The sequence below is a fragment of the Rana temporaria genome, chromosome 3 (genome assembly GCF_905171775.1).
Source record: "Rana temporaria chromosome 3, aRanTem1.1, whole genome shotgun sequence".
NCBI classification, from domain to species: Eukaryota; Metazoa; Chordata; class Amphibia; order Anura; family Ranidae; genus Rana; species Rana temporaria.
In genome coordinates this window covers 18,489,456-18,507,700 of record NC_053491.1, presented here as the reverse complement: position 1 = coordinate 18,507,700, position 18,245 = coordinate 18,489,456, and the positions used below count along the sequence as shown (strand labels likewise).

General features: G+C 43.0%; 1 protein-coding gene across 1 annotated transcript in view; it reads left to right on the top strand.

Moving 5' to 3' along the window:
* Positions 1-18,245, top strand: part of CERS3 (ceramide synthase 3) — a 187,839-nt gene that overhangs the window by 19,963 nt on the left and 149,631 nt on the right. Inside the window, exon 2 of the mRNA XM_040342326.1 lies at positions 11,413-11,458. The gene's annotated coding sequence lies outside the window, so the exon portion shown is untranslated. The remainder of the gene's footprint in view (positions 1-11,412; positions 11,459-18,245) is intronic.

Sequence of the window (18,245 nt, the reverse complement as noted above, 5' to 3'; positions counted from 1 at the left end):
TGCAATGCCACGTCTTAAAGGGAGACATATGGGTACGTCCATATGCGCAGACGTGCCATTCCGCCGATGTAAATAGTCGTGTGGCGGTCAGCAAGCAGTTAATGACAATATAACCCCCACAGTGGTTGACGCACAAGGCCATGTGATCCGGGGCTGCTGAGGCGATGGGTCAGGTGAGGGCGCTCTAGAGCGGTGTACTCATATTTATGGTGAGAAACGTTCTAAGTTTAACCCCTTCCTGTCCGCACCTGGGGGTGAACAAGCCAAAAAAATATCTGTTTTTCACTTCGAATGTCTGGAGACATCTGAGGAATCTTCAATGGCACTCCGTGCTGCAAGGACACTTCTGCCCCATTGTACCGTCTGGCTCGCGGAGGAACATGGATCGCAAAGTGCTTCCCAAAATACATTTTAATTGGAGCTTTTAAAAAGAAGAAGAAGAAAAAAACAGCAGCTCGCCTTTGATGGTAGGAAAGTGCTTAGGAGGAATTTTTTTAGAGCTGCGTTCTGCTTATTATGACCGAAGTGATGTCATGTTCCCAATTAAAAGCCCCAAAAGAAAATAAGTAGCAAAGCTCCCCGCTCCGCAGATATAAAGCGCACTGCGCCTGCCTTTGAAGTGGGATTAGATGTTGGTTCTGACATGCAGACCGAGCCCGACCTGCCCCGGCAGGTTAATGTCATCTGTGGTGAGCAGGCTTCCCTTGGGAATACATAATCCCCAACCCACCTGGGTGCAGGGCATAAGTAGGGCAAAGGTGTGCGGGTGACCTTTATCGGGCAAACAAAAATCACTTTATAGACGTGTAACTGGCAAAAGCATATGTTGTCGCACCGGTCCTATTAGATAAGACGATAGGGCCGCTACTAAATTGTGCTACTGTGTTTAAAGTGACACTAAACCATATTCTTCAAAAATAATCCATACACATCCACTCCTTTAACCACTTCAGCCCCGGACCATTGGCTCCCAAACAAAATTGACGTCCTTTTTTTTTCCCCACAAGTAGAGCTTTTTTCTGGTGGTATTTGATCACCTCTGCGGTTTTTCTTTTTTGCGCTATAAACAAAAATAGAGCGAAAATTTTTGAAAAAAATTCTATATTTTTGCTATAATAAATGTCCCCAAAAGTTTAGGCCGATACGTATTCTTCTACATATTTTTGGTGAAAAAAAATCACAATAAACGCTTATTGACTGGTTTGCGCAAAAGTTATAGGGGTAGATTCAGAAAGAAGTTACGCTGGCGTATCTATTGATACGCCGCGTAACTTCTAGAATGCTCCGGCGTATCTTCTTTCTGTATTCAGAAAACAAGATACGCCAGAATTTGGCTAAGATCCGACTGGTGTAAGTCTCTTACGCCGTCGTATCTTAGTTGCATATTTACGCTGGCCGCCAGGTGCCGCTTCCATCAATTTACGCGAGGAATATGCAAATTAGGTAGATACGCCGATTTAGAAACGTACGTCCGCCCGGCGCATTTTTTTACGTCGTTTACGTTCGGCTTTTTCCGGCGTAACGTTACCCCTGCTATATGATGCGTATCCTATGTTAAGTATGGACGTCCGTTCAGTGTCGAATTTTCCGTCGATTACGTCGTTTGCGTAAATCGTTTGCGAATAGGGCTGTGCGTAATTTACGTTCACGTCGAAAGCATTGGCGATTTGCGGCGTAATTTTGAGTATGCGCACTGGGATTCTTTCACGGACAGCGCATGCGCCGTTCGTAAAAAAACGTCAAATACGTGGGATCACAATTAATTTAAATAAAACACGCCCACATCATCCACATTTGAATTAGGCGGGCTTACGCCGGACCACATACGCTACGCCGCCGTAACTTAGGGCACAAGTTCTTTATGAATACGGAACTTGCGCCCTAAGTTACGGCGGCGTAACGTATCTGAGATACGTTACGCCCGCCGATACATACACAATTGTATCTGAATCCGGGCCATAGCGTCTACAAAATAGGGGATAGTTTTATGGCATTTTTATTAAAGTTATTTTTTTTACTAGTAATGGCGGCGATCAGCGTTTTTTTTTTTTTTTTATCATGACTGCGACATTATGGTGGACACATCGGATACTCTTGACACCATTTTGGGGATTACTGTAAACATGACACTGGCAGTGAAGGGGTTAACCACTAGGTGGCGCTGTAGGGGTTAAGTGTGACCTGGTGAGTGATTCTTACTGTAGAGGGGGATGGGCTGTGCGTGACCAAACACTGATCTCCGCTCCGATTACACGGAGTGGAGATCAGTGTCACTGGGCCAGATTCATAAAGACTTCCACTGGCGTATCTATTGATACGCAGCGTAAGTGTCCAGATGCGCCGTCGTATCTATGCGTGCTATTCTCAAAACCTAGATACGCCTGAATTCTGGCTTAATACGACCGACGTAAGTCTCCTACGCCGTCGTATCTTGGGTGCATATTTACGCTGGCCGCTAGGGGCGCTTACGTTGATTTACGCTTCGAATATGTAAATGAGCAAGATACGCCGATTCACGAACGTACGTAAGCCCGTCGCAATAAGCTACGCCGTTTACGTAAGGCGTACGTCCGGCGTAAAATTAAACCACCAAATAGTTGGTCTAAGTCATGTTAGGGTATGGACGTCGGAAATGTCGTCGGATTTTACGTAGTTTACGTAAGTCGTACGTGAATGGGGCTGGGCGTAGGTTACGTTCACGTCGTAGGCATTGAGCTGGCGTATCTCGGGGAGTAAATTCGACGTGATTCTGAGCATGCGCCGTTCGTTCGGCGCTTCATTTAAATGGGGTCACGATTCATTTGAATACAACACGCCCACTACCTGCCTACTTTGAATTAGGCGGGCTTACGCCGGCCCATTTACGCTACGCCGCCGTAACTTTGGGAGCAAGTGCTTTGTGAATACAGCTCTTCCTCTCAGAGTTACGTCGGCGTAGCGCATATGAGATGCGCTACGCCGGAAGAAAAATACTTGTTTACATTAGCATCCCCCCCTCTCTATCTCTCCGTGAGACGATTGCGGGTATTCCCGCGGCGATCGAGTCCGCGGGACACACGGACGGGCTCGCGGCAGGGTCGCGAGCGCGCCGCCTGCATTTTAAAGCTGAGTTCCGGCCACAATTTCACATTTTAAATATAAATACCCCTGTAATACACAAGCTTAATGTATTCTAGTAAAATTAGTCTGTAAACTAAGGTCTGTTTTGTTAGGTTGTTACAGCATTTAGACACTTTATAAAATAGAAATTGACTGGGGCCATCTTAAGTGTGGGCATCATGAAGCCAGACTGTATGACTTCCTGGATTTCAGCCTTGAAGATCTCGCACATGCTCAGTGCTGCACAAGCAGTGTCAGATCAGGTTTCAGCACCTGTGCTGTCCAAGTCACATGATTCTTCGAGACTGGGGAGTGCACAGACTCCTGGAAAGTTACACCCACTACATTCCCAGGAGTCTGTGCGGTGTAGGTTAGGAAGCTTAAGCACCTAGGTGCAGGAAGAGGGAAGATTAACTATTCTGCCTAGCAACAACACTTTGAAGGCATCAAAAAAAAAAAAATTCGTAAAGGACTAATGACATTTTTTTAAAACTACTGATGTAATGTTATATTTATGGGTGGAACTCCACTTTAAAGGGGGCGTAACTGTATGCCTGTCTGTGCATTTTTTTGTCGACGTAAATAGGCATGCGGCGGTCCTTAAGTGGTTAAAGTGACACTAAACCATGTTCTCCAAAAATAATCTATACACATCTACTACTTTAAAATGATTTGTAAACTCAATATACTGCATCAAAATGGTTCGTCTGGGCAAAATCCTGTATATGTGTGTGTGTGTGTGTGTGTGTGTATGTGTATGTGTGTGTGTGTGTATGTGTGTGTGTGTGTGTGTATGTGTGTGTGTGTATATATGTGTGTGTGTGTGTGTGTGTGTGTGTGTATATGTGTATATATATATATATATATATATATATATATATATATATATATATATATATATATATATATATATATATATATATATATATATATATATAGATATAGATATAGATATAGATATAGATATAGATATAGATATAGATATAGATATAGATATAGATATAGATATATATATATATATAGCTTCGCCCGGGAGAGCCACCAGAGGGCGCGTGAGCCCTTTTGACACAAAAATGTGTCAAAAGTGTCCGCCGCAATACCGCAAGTAAAAATAAAAATCTATCACGTATTTTGTAGACGCCATAACTTTTGTGCAAACCACTCAATATACGCTTATTGCGTGTTTTTTTTTTTTTTTTTAACCAAAAATATGTAGAAGAATACATAAAGGCCTAAACTGAGGAAATATTTTTTTTTTTTTTAATTTGGATATTTACTATTTTCAAAATTGTTGCTCCTTCTTTCTTTCTTTTTTTTTTTATAGAGCAAAAAATAAAAACCGCAGAGGTGATCAAATACCGCTTTAATTGTCAGTTAAAGCGACGCAGTGCCGTATCACAAAAAAATGGTCTGGTCATTGTGCAGCCAAATCCTCCGCGGCTGAGGCGGTTAAACATTTCATACTTGCTCTGTGTAATGGTTTTGCACAGGAAAGTCCCAATCCTCCTCGTCTGGGGTCCCCTGTCGGTGCTGCACTGATTACTGTGAAAATGTGACTGGCAGGGAAGGGGTTAACACTAGGGGGCGCTGAAGGGGTTAATATGTTCTACTAAAGTGTGTTCTAACTGTAGGGGGGAGGGGACTCAAAAGGGGAGGAGACCGATGCTGTGTTCCTCTGTACTGGGAACACACATCAGTCTCCTCACCGCTGACAGGACATGGAACTGTGTGTTTGCATGGTCCTGCCGTGATTGCGGGCAATCGTTGGTGCCCGGCAGACATCGAGGCCGCCGGGCACGTGCGCCGGGCAGAAAGGACGTCATGCGACGTCCACCCGGATCGAGGGAGGGTTCCTGCCGGCGTCATTTTATAATGGCCCAGTAAGGATCTGTGCGTTTACACCCCATCATCGCACACACCGATCCACACTCCTGCCGTGATCACCGGCAATTGCGGGTGCCCGGCGGACATCGCAGCCACCGGGCACGCGGGCCGGGCAGAAAGGACGTCATGTGACGTCCATCCGGATCGAGGGAGGGTTCCTGCCGGCGTTCTTTTATAATGGCCCGGTAAGGAAGAGGTTAATTGAGGTCTTTCAGAAAAATATTGCATACGTATGGCCACTAGATGGCGCTGATGATCATAGGATATTACAGACTATACAGTGGTAACTTGTTGTGTGTGCGCAAATTCTAAAGACCTCGGCGCAGCAAACTTTTTATACATGGACTGCCTTGAGTTTAGCAACCATACTCAGGGCCGCCATCAGGAATTATGGGGCCCCTTACACAGCTTCAGGCATGGACCCCTTGGAGTAGAGAACCGGGGGGGAGGGGGTGCTGCTGCCTGAAATTGAGAAGCGGGGAGGCTGCCACGAATTGAGAAGCGGGGGGCGGAAGCCCTTTTACAAAAAAATAAGAAATAAAGAAAAATATATCTAAAAAAGGGGGTAGCCATCCGGGGCCCTGGGGACCTCTGGCTGGGCCCTTTAATAAAAAGAAAAAAACATATATATAAAAAATATATATATTTAAATGTATTTTTTTTTAAAAAGGGGGGTTGCCATCTGGGGCCCTGGGGACCTCTGGGCCCTTTAATAAAAAATATATATTTTTTATTAAAGGGCCCAGAGCCCAGGGCCCCAGATGCCAACCCCCCTTTTTTTTAAAAAATACATTTAAATATATATATTTTTTATATATATATTTTTTCTTTTTTTCTTTTTATTAAAGGGCCCTGCCAGAGGTCCCCAGGGCCCCGAATGGCTACCCCCTTTTTTTATATATATATATATATATATATATATATATATATATATATATATATATACATTTTTTTTTTTTTAGAAAAATAAATTACAAAAAAAAGGGGGGTTGCCATCCGGGACCTCTGGGCCCTTTAATAAAAAAAATAAACCTCTGGGCCCTTTAATAAAAAAAATTAAAATAAAAAATATAAAAAAAATAAAAATAAACATTTATAAAAAAAAAAGGGGGGGTTGCCATCCAGGGCCCTGGGAACCTCTGGGCCCTTTAATAAAAAATAAATAAAAAAAGGGGGGTTTGCCACATGGGGCCCTGGGGACCTCTGAGCCCTTTAATAATAATAATTATTATTATTATTATTATTATAATAATATATATATATATATATATATATATATATATATATATATATATATATATATATATATATATATATATATAGAAATAAAATAAAAAATAAATACTTATAAGAAAAAGGGGGGTTGCCATCCAGGGCCCTATAATAATAATAATAATAATAATAATAATAATAATATATTTATATATGAAATAAAAAAATATATAAAAAAAATATTTTTTTATATAAAAAAGGGGGGTTGTCATGCAGGGCCCTGGGGATCTCCGGGCCCCTGGGGACTTCTGGACCCCTAAAAAAAAAATTGGACCTTTAATAAAAAATAAAATAAAAATATATTACAAAATTATTTTTTTTTTTAAAGGGGGTTGCCATCCGGGCCCCTGGGGACCTCCGGGCTCCTTACAGGTGTACTGCCTGTACCCCCCTGATGGCGGCCCTGACCATACTAGTAAACTACGCTGGTACCCCTCCCACGTGGTTCTAAACAAGTAGCACTGTCTGCCTACCAGGATGATTCTACTGTTACACCTTGTTCTGCAACCTTTGACCTAGTTTATGGAAGTTTCTGAAGCAAGACTTTGTTTGCTTTACTTGTAGACAGCTGCTTTTTTTATTATGTGCATGTTTAGAGATGAATAGAATCATCAGAGTGCTTAATGTGGGTAAACAAGAAAACACATTGGTCAGCTTATTTACTATAAATAAATGAGCAGAGGGTGCAATGGTCGGAACTGGATGAAGCCAAGCTCATCCTGAGAGCAGTAAATAGTTGACTGTAGAACAGGTTCTCGCACAGGGCCTGTGTAACCACTTCACTCCCAAACCAATTCTGCCACTCCTCTCCTACGTGTAAAAATCATACATTTTTGTTAAAAAAATTGCAAGAAAATGACTTAAAACCCCCAAACATTATATATGTCTTTTGTTTTATTATTATTTCTTTTTTAGCGGAGACCCTAGGCAATAAAATGGTGATCGTTGCAACTTTTTATGTCGCACGGAATTTGCACAGCAATTTTTCAAACATGTAGTCTTTTTTATGTTTGTTTTTTAATAATAATAAAACTTTTATGAATTAAAAAAGACAAAAAAAAAAAAAGGACAAAAGTTAGCCCGATTTTTTTTTTTTTTTTTTTTTTTTTTTTTTTTTGCATAATGTGAAAGATGATGTTGCGCCGAGTAAATGTATACCTAACTTGTCACGCTTTGAAATTGGTGCACACTCATGGAATGGCGCCAAACTTCCATACTTAAAAATCTCCATAGGCGACGCTTTAACGGTTTCAGCCCCCCGGAAGATTTGGTTGCTCAATGACCCGGCCATTTTTTGCACTGCGTCGCTTTAACTGACGATTGCGCGGTTGTGTGATGTTGTACCCAAACAAAATTGACGTCTTTTTTTTTCCCCACAAATATAGATTTCTTTTGGTGGTATTTGATCACCTCTGCGTTTTTTTATTTTTTGCCCTACAAACAAAAAAAGAGCGACAATTTTGAAAAAAAAAAAAACCACTGTGACGGATCTCGGATACCCCAGGTGGGCACATCCGCCAGACCCGTGTCTCATGTCCTCCAAACGCACCCGCAGCCTGCAGATTCACCATAACCAGCCCTTAAAGTGGAGGTTCACACAAAAAGTGAACCTCCGCTTTTTGGATCCCTCCCCCTCTTTGGTGTCACATTTAACACCTTTCAGGGGGAGATTGATTGATTGATTGATTTTAATATTTCTTTACAGCGCCACATACACCCTGAAGGGTGTGTCTAAGCGCTGGAAGGAGGTCCGCTGGTCTATTCTGGACCAAAAAGCAATCCAAGAGAAGAAAGAAAAAAGACTTCGTAGACGAACTGATGGCTCGTGTACATAAATAAAAAGAGAAACCATATAAAATATCAACAATAAAAACAAACAGTAGCAAGGGGGTTTGGAGTGAGGGGGACATAGGGTGAGGGAAGGAGGGGCCAGGTCAGTTTAATTAGGCGTGGTCATAATCAACTTGCCCCAAAGAGGAAGGTTTTTAGAGCCTTTCTGAAGGTAATAAGAACAGTGTACTTCCTCAAAGACAACGGGAGAAGGTTCCAAAGCGAGGCGGCTCTGGCTCTGAAAGATCGGCCACCGAACGAAATCAACCTTACTAGAGGGATGACAGCAAAGTCCTGATCGGCCGATCTCAGTGCCCTGGGGGGGTGGTAATGTATGGCCATGTTATTAATGAACAGTGGGCCATGTTGTTTGAAGGCCCTGAACATAACACACAAAGCCTTGAATTCAATCCTCCTTGCGCATGGGAGCCAATGAAGTAGTCTGAGAACGGGTGATATATGGTCCCATCTTGAGGTCCCCGTAATCAACCTAGCTGCCTGGTTCTGCACCAGCTGCAGCTTGGAGAGCCATTTAGTAGGGAGTCCAAGGTATACCACATTGCAAAAGTCAAGACGTGAGATGACTAAGGCCTGTACTAGTGTATTTCTGTGTGTTTGGGAGAGCAGATGTTTTACCCGTCGCAGCATCCGAAGATAGTAAAGGGCATTCTTGGTACAATTCCTCACCTGTGGAATCCATGAAAGTTTATTGTCAAATATGACACCCAGGTTTCTTACTTGGCTGGATGGAGTGGGGCACGGGCCCATTGATACGGGCCACTCTGCAAGCAGGTTTAAACTTTGTGTTGGGCCTGTAAGAAGTACCTCAGTTTTAGATACGTTCTGGGCCAAACGATTGTCCTTCATCCATGTCTGAATAGATGAGAGGCAGCAGGAAAGAAGGTGGGCTGCCGTGGGGTTGAGAGCATCACTGGCCACAATTTGTATGTCGTCAGCGTATACCTGAGTGGCCAATCCCCATGAAGAGATGATATCTACCACGGGCCTCACATAGCAATTAAACAGCCACGGAGAAATTGCCGAGCCCTGAGGGACCCCGCAGAGAAGGGGCACCCTCGCTGACCTAAATGAGCCCAATATTACTTGGAATGTTCTGCCTGTCAGGAAATTGCGTATCCAAGTAAGGGGTACGCCTGTAATATAGAACTCGTCCTGCAGCCAAGCCAGGAGGATCTTGTGGCTGACAGTATCGAAAGCCGCGGAGAGGTCAAGCAGTACCAAGGCCGCCAACCCCCCCGCGTCTCTCGACTCCAGCAGCCTTTCTCTAGTGGCCAGGATGGATAGCTCGATCCCTCTTTTGGGCCTAAACCCCGATTGAGCATCGTGAAAAAGATTTCGTAATTCACAATGTGCTTGAAGTTGCATAAGAGCCTCATGTTCCACCAGCTTAGCCAGAAAGCATAGTCCTGAAATGGGGCGGTAGTTGGACATAACTTTGGCATCCAGCGTGCTTTTTTTCAAGATTGGTGTGACCAGGGCATGTTTCCAGTTATCTGGAAACTCTCCAGTTGTCAAAGAGAGGTTAACCATGATCAGAATCTCATCGATGACTGTGTTGATGTTATCCTTAAGCAACCATGCTGGGCAGGTGTCATCGGCATAATAAGAGGGTTTTAGATGTTTAATGGACAGGTATTTGCACCACTTCCAAATTCGGATCCCCGCGGGGAATCCAGCCTGGCACGTCAAACCCCCCCCCCCCGCTGTCTTCTGGGAAACATTGTTCCCACGGGAGAGCGGGGACCAGTGATGGCGCGCCGCGATCCTCGCGCATGCGCAGTAGGGAATCGGGCAGTGAAGTCGCAAGGCTTCACTTCCTGATTCCCTCACCGAGAATGGCGGCGGAAGCAGCCGAGGACCGAGCGATTACGATGACATCGCGGGCGCGCTGGACAGGTAAGTGTCAATTTTTCAAAAGTCAGCAACTGCAGTATTTGTAATATTTTAACTGTTATCACAATAATATAAATCCACATTTAATAAAGCCAATACTTATAACCTATATTATTTTTGGTAAGTAAATACTAACCAACATGTACGTTGAAGGCACCAATAGATAGTGGTTAAAAAACAGATACATTTTATTGGTTCTTGGTTAGGCCCCTTTCACATTGGCGGACCGCTCGTCCGTTTATTACAAGTCCGTTTACGGACTTGTAATGCATCCCTATGGGATCGCGTCCGTTAGCGGATGGAGCATCCGCTAACGTCCGCAACCATCCGCGTCCGTCAGGATCCGGTTTTTCGGATGCAAGAAAACCATATTTTTCTTCCGTCCGACGGAACGGATCGGATGAAGACGGACAGACGGTCCGTCTTCATCCGATTCCCCATAGGGGAGAGCGGAGGAGAGACAGGGCGGTCTCTGCACAGTGTGCGGGGACCGCCCTGTCCGCCGACAGCTCAGCGGGGATTACGGATGATCCCCGCTGAGCCGACGGACACACACGGAGCGGACACAAAAACGGTCCGCTCCGTGTGAAAGAGGCCTTACTTTGAAGACCACCACCTGAATCCTATATAAATAAATGGACCACAATGTATGGTGCCCTTGGCCTATTGGTAGCTTGCACAAGGCCAAAACAAAGATCTGGTGGGTTCCTTGGACCATTGGGCCTTGGGCTACTACCCCTTCTATCTATATAGTTAAAGTGGCCCTGTGTTCTACCCATATACAGTGGAACCTCGAATTACGAGCATAATCCGTTCCAGGAGAATGCTCGTAATCCAAAGTACTCGCATATCAAAGCGAGTTTCCCCATTAAAGTCAATGGAAACAAAATAATTTGTTTCGGATTGACTTCAATGCCATGCAATACCGCATGTGGCCAGAGGTGGGGGGGCGCCGGAGAGCCTCGGAAACACACGAAAAGCCCCGAGGACAGCTCGGCTGACCTTGGCAAATCTCGAAAAGGCTCGTGAGCGGAGTAATTTCGAGCATTTCCGAATGGCTAGACTCAGCTCCAGCGCCCCCCCCCACCTCAGGCCAAATGCGGTACTGCACATCGCTGCGGCTTGAATCCTCGCAAACCGAGTCAGGAATTTTAAAAATGCAGCGCTCATATTGAGAAACACTCGTTAACTGCGTTACTCGCAATCCGAGGTTCCACTGTATATTATTTTAGGAGTGTTGGGCAGGTCCCAGCTGCCCCCATATGGCCTTTAAACATCTTATCTCTATGTGGATGTTCCTCTCTGACAATCATCTACAACCCGTATGTTATTAAGCAGAGTTACTGATTTGCAGACACATCGATCGTGTGGGAATAGCGTTTCACTAACGTTCCTCTCCGCTTACGTTTGCAGAGACGGGAAGCTGCTGGGAGGAGAAAGTTGCTCATGAAGGAAAAAAGTAAGTAATTTCTTCTGTCCATTAATACCATCCTCTGTTTTGTTAGCAGGAGATTTTCCCTGCTGGGAAACGGACGGTATTACTTTTATCCCTGGCCTTAAATTTAACGCTGAACCTGAGCTACTCTATTTCTTAGTGTATGTGCCAGCATCACCGCGGCTGAAAGGCCAGCCCAAGATTCTCTAATGGGCACTACACAAAAAAAACAAAAACGTAATAGATTGCAGATTATCAGTCCTTTAGATGCGGTGGCTGCATTAGTTTTTGGTCTTCTTTCATTTTATTTTCACTTGCAGACATAGGCGTGTGCACAGGGTGTGCTGGGTGTGTCTGGGCACACCCTAATCACCCTGTGCTATGCAGATTTCCCCTGCCAAATGCTCCCCTACCCCCGTGGCAGCTGAGGCTACAGAGAAAGGGACTGGGGAATCTCTGTCCTCAGTCCATTTCTTTGCAATTTCACCAAAGCCTCTCAATGGGGCTCCTAACAAATTGTAAAAAAATAAATAATTATATTCAATTTTTTTTTTTTTTTTTTTTAACCACTTCCACCATATTGACGTCCGGGAAGTGGTTCTGAAATCCTGACTGGACGTCTATTGACGTCCTGCAGGATAACAGCCGCCACGGGCGCGCAACGGGGCGATCGGTGATGCGGGGTGTCAGTCTGACACCCTGCATCTCCGATCTCGGTAAAGAGCCTCCGGCGGAGGCTCTTTACCACGTGATCAGCCGTGTCCAATCACGGCTGATCACGATGTAAACAGGAAGAGCCGTCGATCGGCTCTTTCTCACTCGCGTCTGACAGACGCGAGTAGAGGAGAGCCGATCGGCTGCTCTCCTGACGGGGGGTTCGCGCTGATTGTTTATCAGCGCAGCCCCCCCTCGGATCCCCACGCTGGACCACCAGGGAAGCCACTATGGCACCATCAAAACAATAATAAAAAATAAAAAAAAAGAGCACAAAAGATGCCAATCAGTGCCCACAAATGGGCACTGACTAGCAACATGGGCACTGACTGAAGTGACGCCCCTCAGTGTCCATCAGTGCCACCTCTCAGTGCCCATCTATGCCCAGTGCCCACCTATCAGTGACCATCTGTGCCACCCATCAGTGCCGCCTATGAGTGCCCATCAATGCCGCCTATGAGTGCCCATCAGTGCCGCCTATGAGTGCCCATCAGTGCCGCATACCAGCGCCGCCCATCAGTGCCGCCTCATCGGTGCCCATCAGTGCTACCTTATCGGTGCCCATCAGTGCCACCTCATCGGTGCCCGTAATTGAAAAAGAAAACTTACTTATTTACAAAAAAATTAACAGAAAAAAATAAAAACCTGTTTTTTTCCCGAAATTTTCTGTCTTTTTTTTAGTTGTTGCGCAAAAAATAAAAATCGCAGTGGTGATCAAATACCACCAAAAGAAAGCTCTATTTGTGGGAACAAAATGATAAAAAAAATTGTTTGAGTACAGTGTAGCATGACCGCGCAATTGTCATTCAAAGTGCGACAGCGCTGAAAGCTGAAAATTGGCTTGGGCAGGAAGGTGCGTAAGTGCCCGGTATGGAAGCGGTTAAATAACAAAATACATTACTTCCCTACTGACACCGTCCACTGCTCTACTGACAACATCTACTGCCCTACTGCACATGTGTATTTGAGCTTTGGGGTGCACACCTTAATGCAATAGGCTGCGCACACCTATGCCTGCCGATCAGCCCGATAACACGCTTTCTTGTCTTCAGTCCCCATTCACACCTCAGTTTTGTAGCTTGAAGCTCCAAAATCCCGGAGGAAGAAATAAAAAAAAATCTCTATGGAGTTTGTTCACATCTCCACTCTAAACGGCTGAAGATCAAAAAAGTTCTGGAGCCTTTTTTGTAGATTAAATTAGGCAGATTTGCAAGTTTTTTGGCACATTTTTATTGCCATATAAATGAATGGAAACACACGATTTGCATGTCTTTATGCTCAAATTGAAACATTTGTAAAAAAAACAAAAAAAAAATAGTAATAATATACAGTATGAATACATAAATGTAAAATAAATATACCAACTTGCATCGTTTATCTTATTTGTTGTATCTCTTGAAAACTCAATAAATACTTTTTGAAATAAATAAATACACAAATAACAAAAAATCATAAATAATGATTTAAATAAAATATATTAATAATATGTAAATAATAACCCCAAACTTTAAAAAAATATTAAACAAATTATTAATAATAAAAACCTGCACAAAAAAGTTGTTGTAGTTGTTGTTATTATTATTGTTAGATGTATTTTGTGTTAGGGTGTTTATTATTATTATTATTATGATTATTAATAATAATATATATTTTAAGGGTTTGGTGTTACGGTTGGAGGTTTATTTATTTTTACATATTATTTATTTTTCATTTATAATTATTTTTATTTGTGTTTTCTATTTTACATTTATTTAATAAAATATTTTTTTTTTTTTATTAGTAGTAACACAAATAAAATCATAAATAATTAGTTAAATAAAATAAATGAATATGTAAATAATAACCCCAAACCTTTAAAAAAATCTTAAATAAATTATTAATAATAAAAACAAAAATGTATTATTATTATTATTATTATTATTATTATTATATTTTATTTGTGTCGGGGTGTTTATTATTTTATGTGTGTATATACAGTAGATATATATATATATATATATATATATATATATATATATATATATATATATATATATATATATATATATATAATATTGGGGTGTTTATTATTTTATGTGTGTATATAGATATAGATATATATATAATATTGGGGTGTTTATTATTTTATATATATATATATATATAAAAATAAAGGGGCAGATCCACAAAGATCTGCCCCGGCGCAGCGTATCTGAGATACGATACGCCGCCGTAACTTACTTCTATTTGGTTCGAATCCATAAAGAATTTGCGCCGTAACTTACGGCGGCGTAGTCTATCTCTCGCGGCGTAATGGCGCGTAATTCAAATCGGCGAGTGGGGGGGGGGTTTATTTAAATGAAGCGCGTCCCCGCGCCGAACGAACTGCACATGTGCCGTCCCTAAATTTCCCGCCGTGCATTGTGCTAAATGAAGTCGCAAGGACGTCATTGTTTTGACGTGGACGTAAATTACGTCCAGCCCGATTCACGGACGACTTACGCAAATAAAATAAAAAATTTAAAATTATACGCGGGAACGACGGCCATACTTAAAGCGAGAGTTCAACCATTTACTGGTTACTAATTTACTTTTTTTTTTTTTTCTTAGCTTCCTGCTCGTTCGGTCTAGGGGAATCGGCTATTTGTATTAAAATATGATCCGTACTTACCCGTTTTCGCGATGCATCTTCTTCCGTCGCTTCCGGGTATGGGTCTTCGGGAGCGGGCGTTCCTTCTTGATTGACAGTCTTCCGAGAGGCTTCCGACGGTCGCATCCATCGCGTCACTCGTAGCCGAAAGAAGCCGAACGTCGGTGCGGCTCTATACTGCGCCTGCGCACTGACGTTCGGCTTCTTTCGGAAAATCGTGACGCGATGGATGCGACCGTCGGAAGCCTCTCGGAAGACTGTCAATCAAGAAGGAATGCCCATTCCCGCAGCCCATACCCGGAAGTGGCGGAAGAAGATGCATCTCGTAAACGGGTAAGTACGGATCATATTTTAATACAAATAGCCGATTCCCCTAGACAAAACGAGCATGAAGCGAAGGGGAAAATGTGTAGGGTATGGGTGAACCCCCGCTTTAACATTGCGTACGCCACCAAATAGCAGCTTTAACTATACGCCGAAAAAAGCCAACTAGAGACGACGTAAAAGAATGCGACGGCCGCTCGTACGTTCGTGGATCGTCGGAAATAGCTAATTTGCATACTCGACGCGGAAAACGACGGGAACGACACCCAGCGGACGCCGAAGAATTGCATCTAAGATCCGAAGGCGTACGAAGACGTACGCTTGTCGGATCTAACCCAGATGCCGTCGTATCTTGTTTTGAGGATTCAAAACAACGATACGACGCAGGAAATTTGAAAGTACGCCGGCGTATCAGTAGATACGCCGGCGTACTCTCTTTGTGGATCTGCCCCAAAAAATGTGTGTGTATGTGTGTGTGTGTGTGTGTGTATATATATATATATATATATATATATATATATATATATATATATATATATATATATATATATATATATATATCCAGGAAGTAAGTGCTTGTGGGCTTCACAATGCCCACAAGCAAAATGATAACGGTGTGGACATAGTTATTCAAAAAATATAGTTTTATAAAACTATGCGGAGCGGCGGCAGATTGTAAAATAGTAAGTGACTGGATTTATATTATAAAAACGCATGCTGAAAGGACATACATTTAAAAAATGCTAATTGTGGTTGGAACCCCTCTTTAAATACCACCAAAAGAAAGCTCCATTTGTGTGATTTCAACTGATAAAAATTGCAAACTGAAAGCCTAAAATTGGCCTGGGCAGAAAGGGGGGTATAAATACCCGGTAAGCAAGTGGTTAAGGAGCGATAAACTGGATTATAACACATTTTAGTTTTTTTAGATTAACTGGTTGCCGACCAGCCGCCGTTGTTTTACGGCGGCAGGTCGGCTCCCCTGCGCGAGAGCCCGTAGCTATAAGTTGGCTCTCGCGCAGGCCACTAGGGGCGCGTGCGCCAAGCCGGAGGCGCTCGCCCCGACTCCTGTGCGCGTGCCCAGCGGGCGCGATCGCCGCCAGGCACACGCGATCGCTCGTTACAAAGCGGGGACCAGGAGCTGTGTGTGTAAACACACAGCTCCCGGTCCTGTCAGGGGGGGAAATGCTGATCTTCTGTTCATACAATGTATGAACAGAAGATCAGTCTTTCCCCTAGTGAGTCCACCCCCCCTACAGTTAGAACACACCCAGGGAACATACTCAACCCCTTCCCCACCCCCTAGTGTTAACCCCTTCCCTGCCAGTGGCATTTTTATAGCAATCCAATGCATTTTTATAGCACTGATCGCTATAAAAATGCCAATGGTCCCAAAAATTTGTCAAAAGTGTCCGCCATAATGTCGCAGTACCAAAAAAAAAATCGCTGATTGCCGCCATTACTAGTAAAAAAAAAATGCCATAAAACTACCCCCTATTTTGTAAGCGCTATGAATTTTGCGCAAACCAATCAAACGTTTATTGCGATTTTTTTTTTTTTTTTTTTACGAAAAATATGTAGAAGAATACGTATCGGCCTAAACTGAGGAAAAAAATAGTTTTTTTAATATATTTTTGGGGAATATTTATTATAGCAAAAAGTAAAAAATATTCATTTTTTTAAAAATTGTCGCTCTATTTTTGTTTATAGCGCAAAAACTAAAAACCGCAGAGGTGATCAAATACCACCAAAAGAAAGCTCTATTTGTGGGAAAAAAAGGACGCCAATTTTGTTTGGGAGCCATGTCGCACGACCGCGCAATTGTCAGTTAAAGCGGCGCAGTGCCGAATCGCAAAAAGTGCTCTGGTCTGTGACCAGCAATATGGTCCGGGGGTTAAGTGGTTAAGGAGCGGTAAACTGGATTATAACACATTTTAGTTTTTTTAGATTAATACCACTTTACAGAGCGCTCCCTCTGCCGCTGCACTTCTGCAGATCCTGGCATGTAGGCACAGACGTGCGCTCCTAGTCCTGGCACCGCTTCTCCTGCTGAACGTGGTGGAATAAATCTCATATTGTATGTGAAAGGTTTCCATCGCAACACGCTCCGTCCCGCACTGGCTGAATGGATTACACAATCCCACATTGCTGGCTCAGCTGCCATGGCCACAGTTTGCTAACCTACATTTTAACTTGAACTTTGACCACGGCGCACATCTGAGTTTTACCCACCTGTGCATTGTAAAGTAAGTCGCACTGAGAAGAGCCTACATTTCCCAACGCATTCGAAAAACAAGGACCATCAAACTTCAGAGGTACCCCCCCCCCCCCCCACTAATCCTAAAATCTAGATTTTTATTATTTCATCTTCTTAAAGCGGAGGTCCCGTGAAATAAAATAAAAAAATATTAAAAGCCAGCAGCTACAAATACTACAGCTACTGACTTATAATAATTGGACACTTACCTGTCCAGCGCACCCGCGATGTCGGCAGCAGAAGACGAGCAATAGCTCATCTCTCTGCTGCCCCGCCGCCATCCTCGGCGAGGGAATCGGAAAGTGAAGCGGCTTCACTGCCCGGTTCCCTACTGCAGCTCGTTCCCAGTGGTCCCTGCTGTCTCCTGGGACCAGTGTGTTTCCCAGAAGGCAGACCCCCGACATCTTACCAAAGCCCCCCAACAGGGCTGATAAAAAATACATAAAAATAATTTCAATAAATAATAAAAAAAAAAAAATTGTAAAAAATAATAAAAAAATAAAATAAAAAAAAACACACTGACACTGTCTAACCCCCCCTCCCACCCCATTTAAATAAAAAATAAAGCATTGTAAATAAATAAAATTCAATTGTAAAAGAAAAATATATACTAACGCATGTGCCACTGTCACATGAGATTTTAAAAAAAAGTATCGGTATCGGCGAGTACTTGAAAAAAGTATCGGTACTTGTACTCGGTCTTAAAAAAGTGGTATCAGGAGAACCCTAGTAAAATCCCTGTGTGCTTGAACCCTAAATAACAGCAGCTTGGGCAAGAGGGACTGAATGTTTGTTATTTTACTACTTGTTTTTATCATACATGAATTTGATTGCTATATATCGAATGTTCCCTTCGATGAAGTCAATAAGTCTCATGGCCGTGTGCC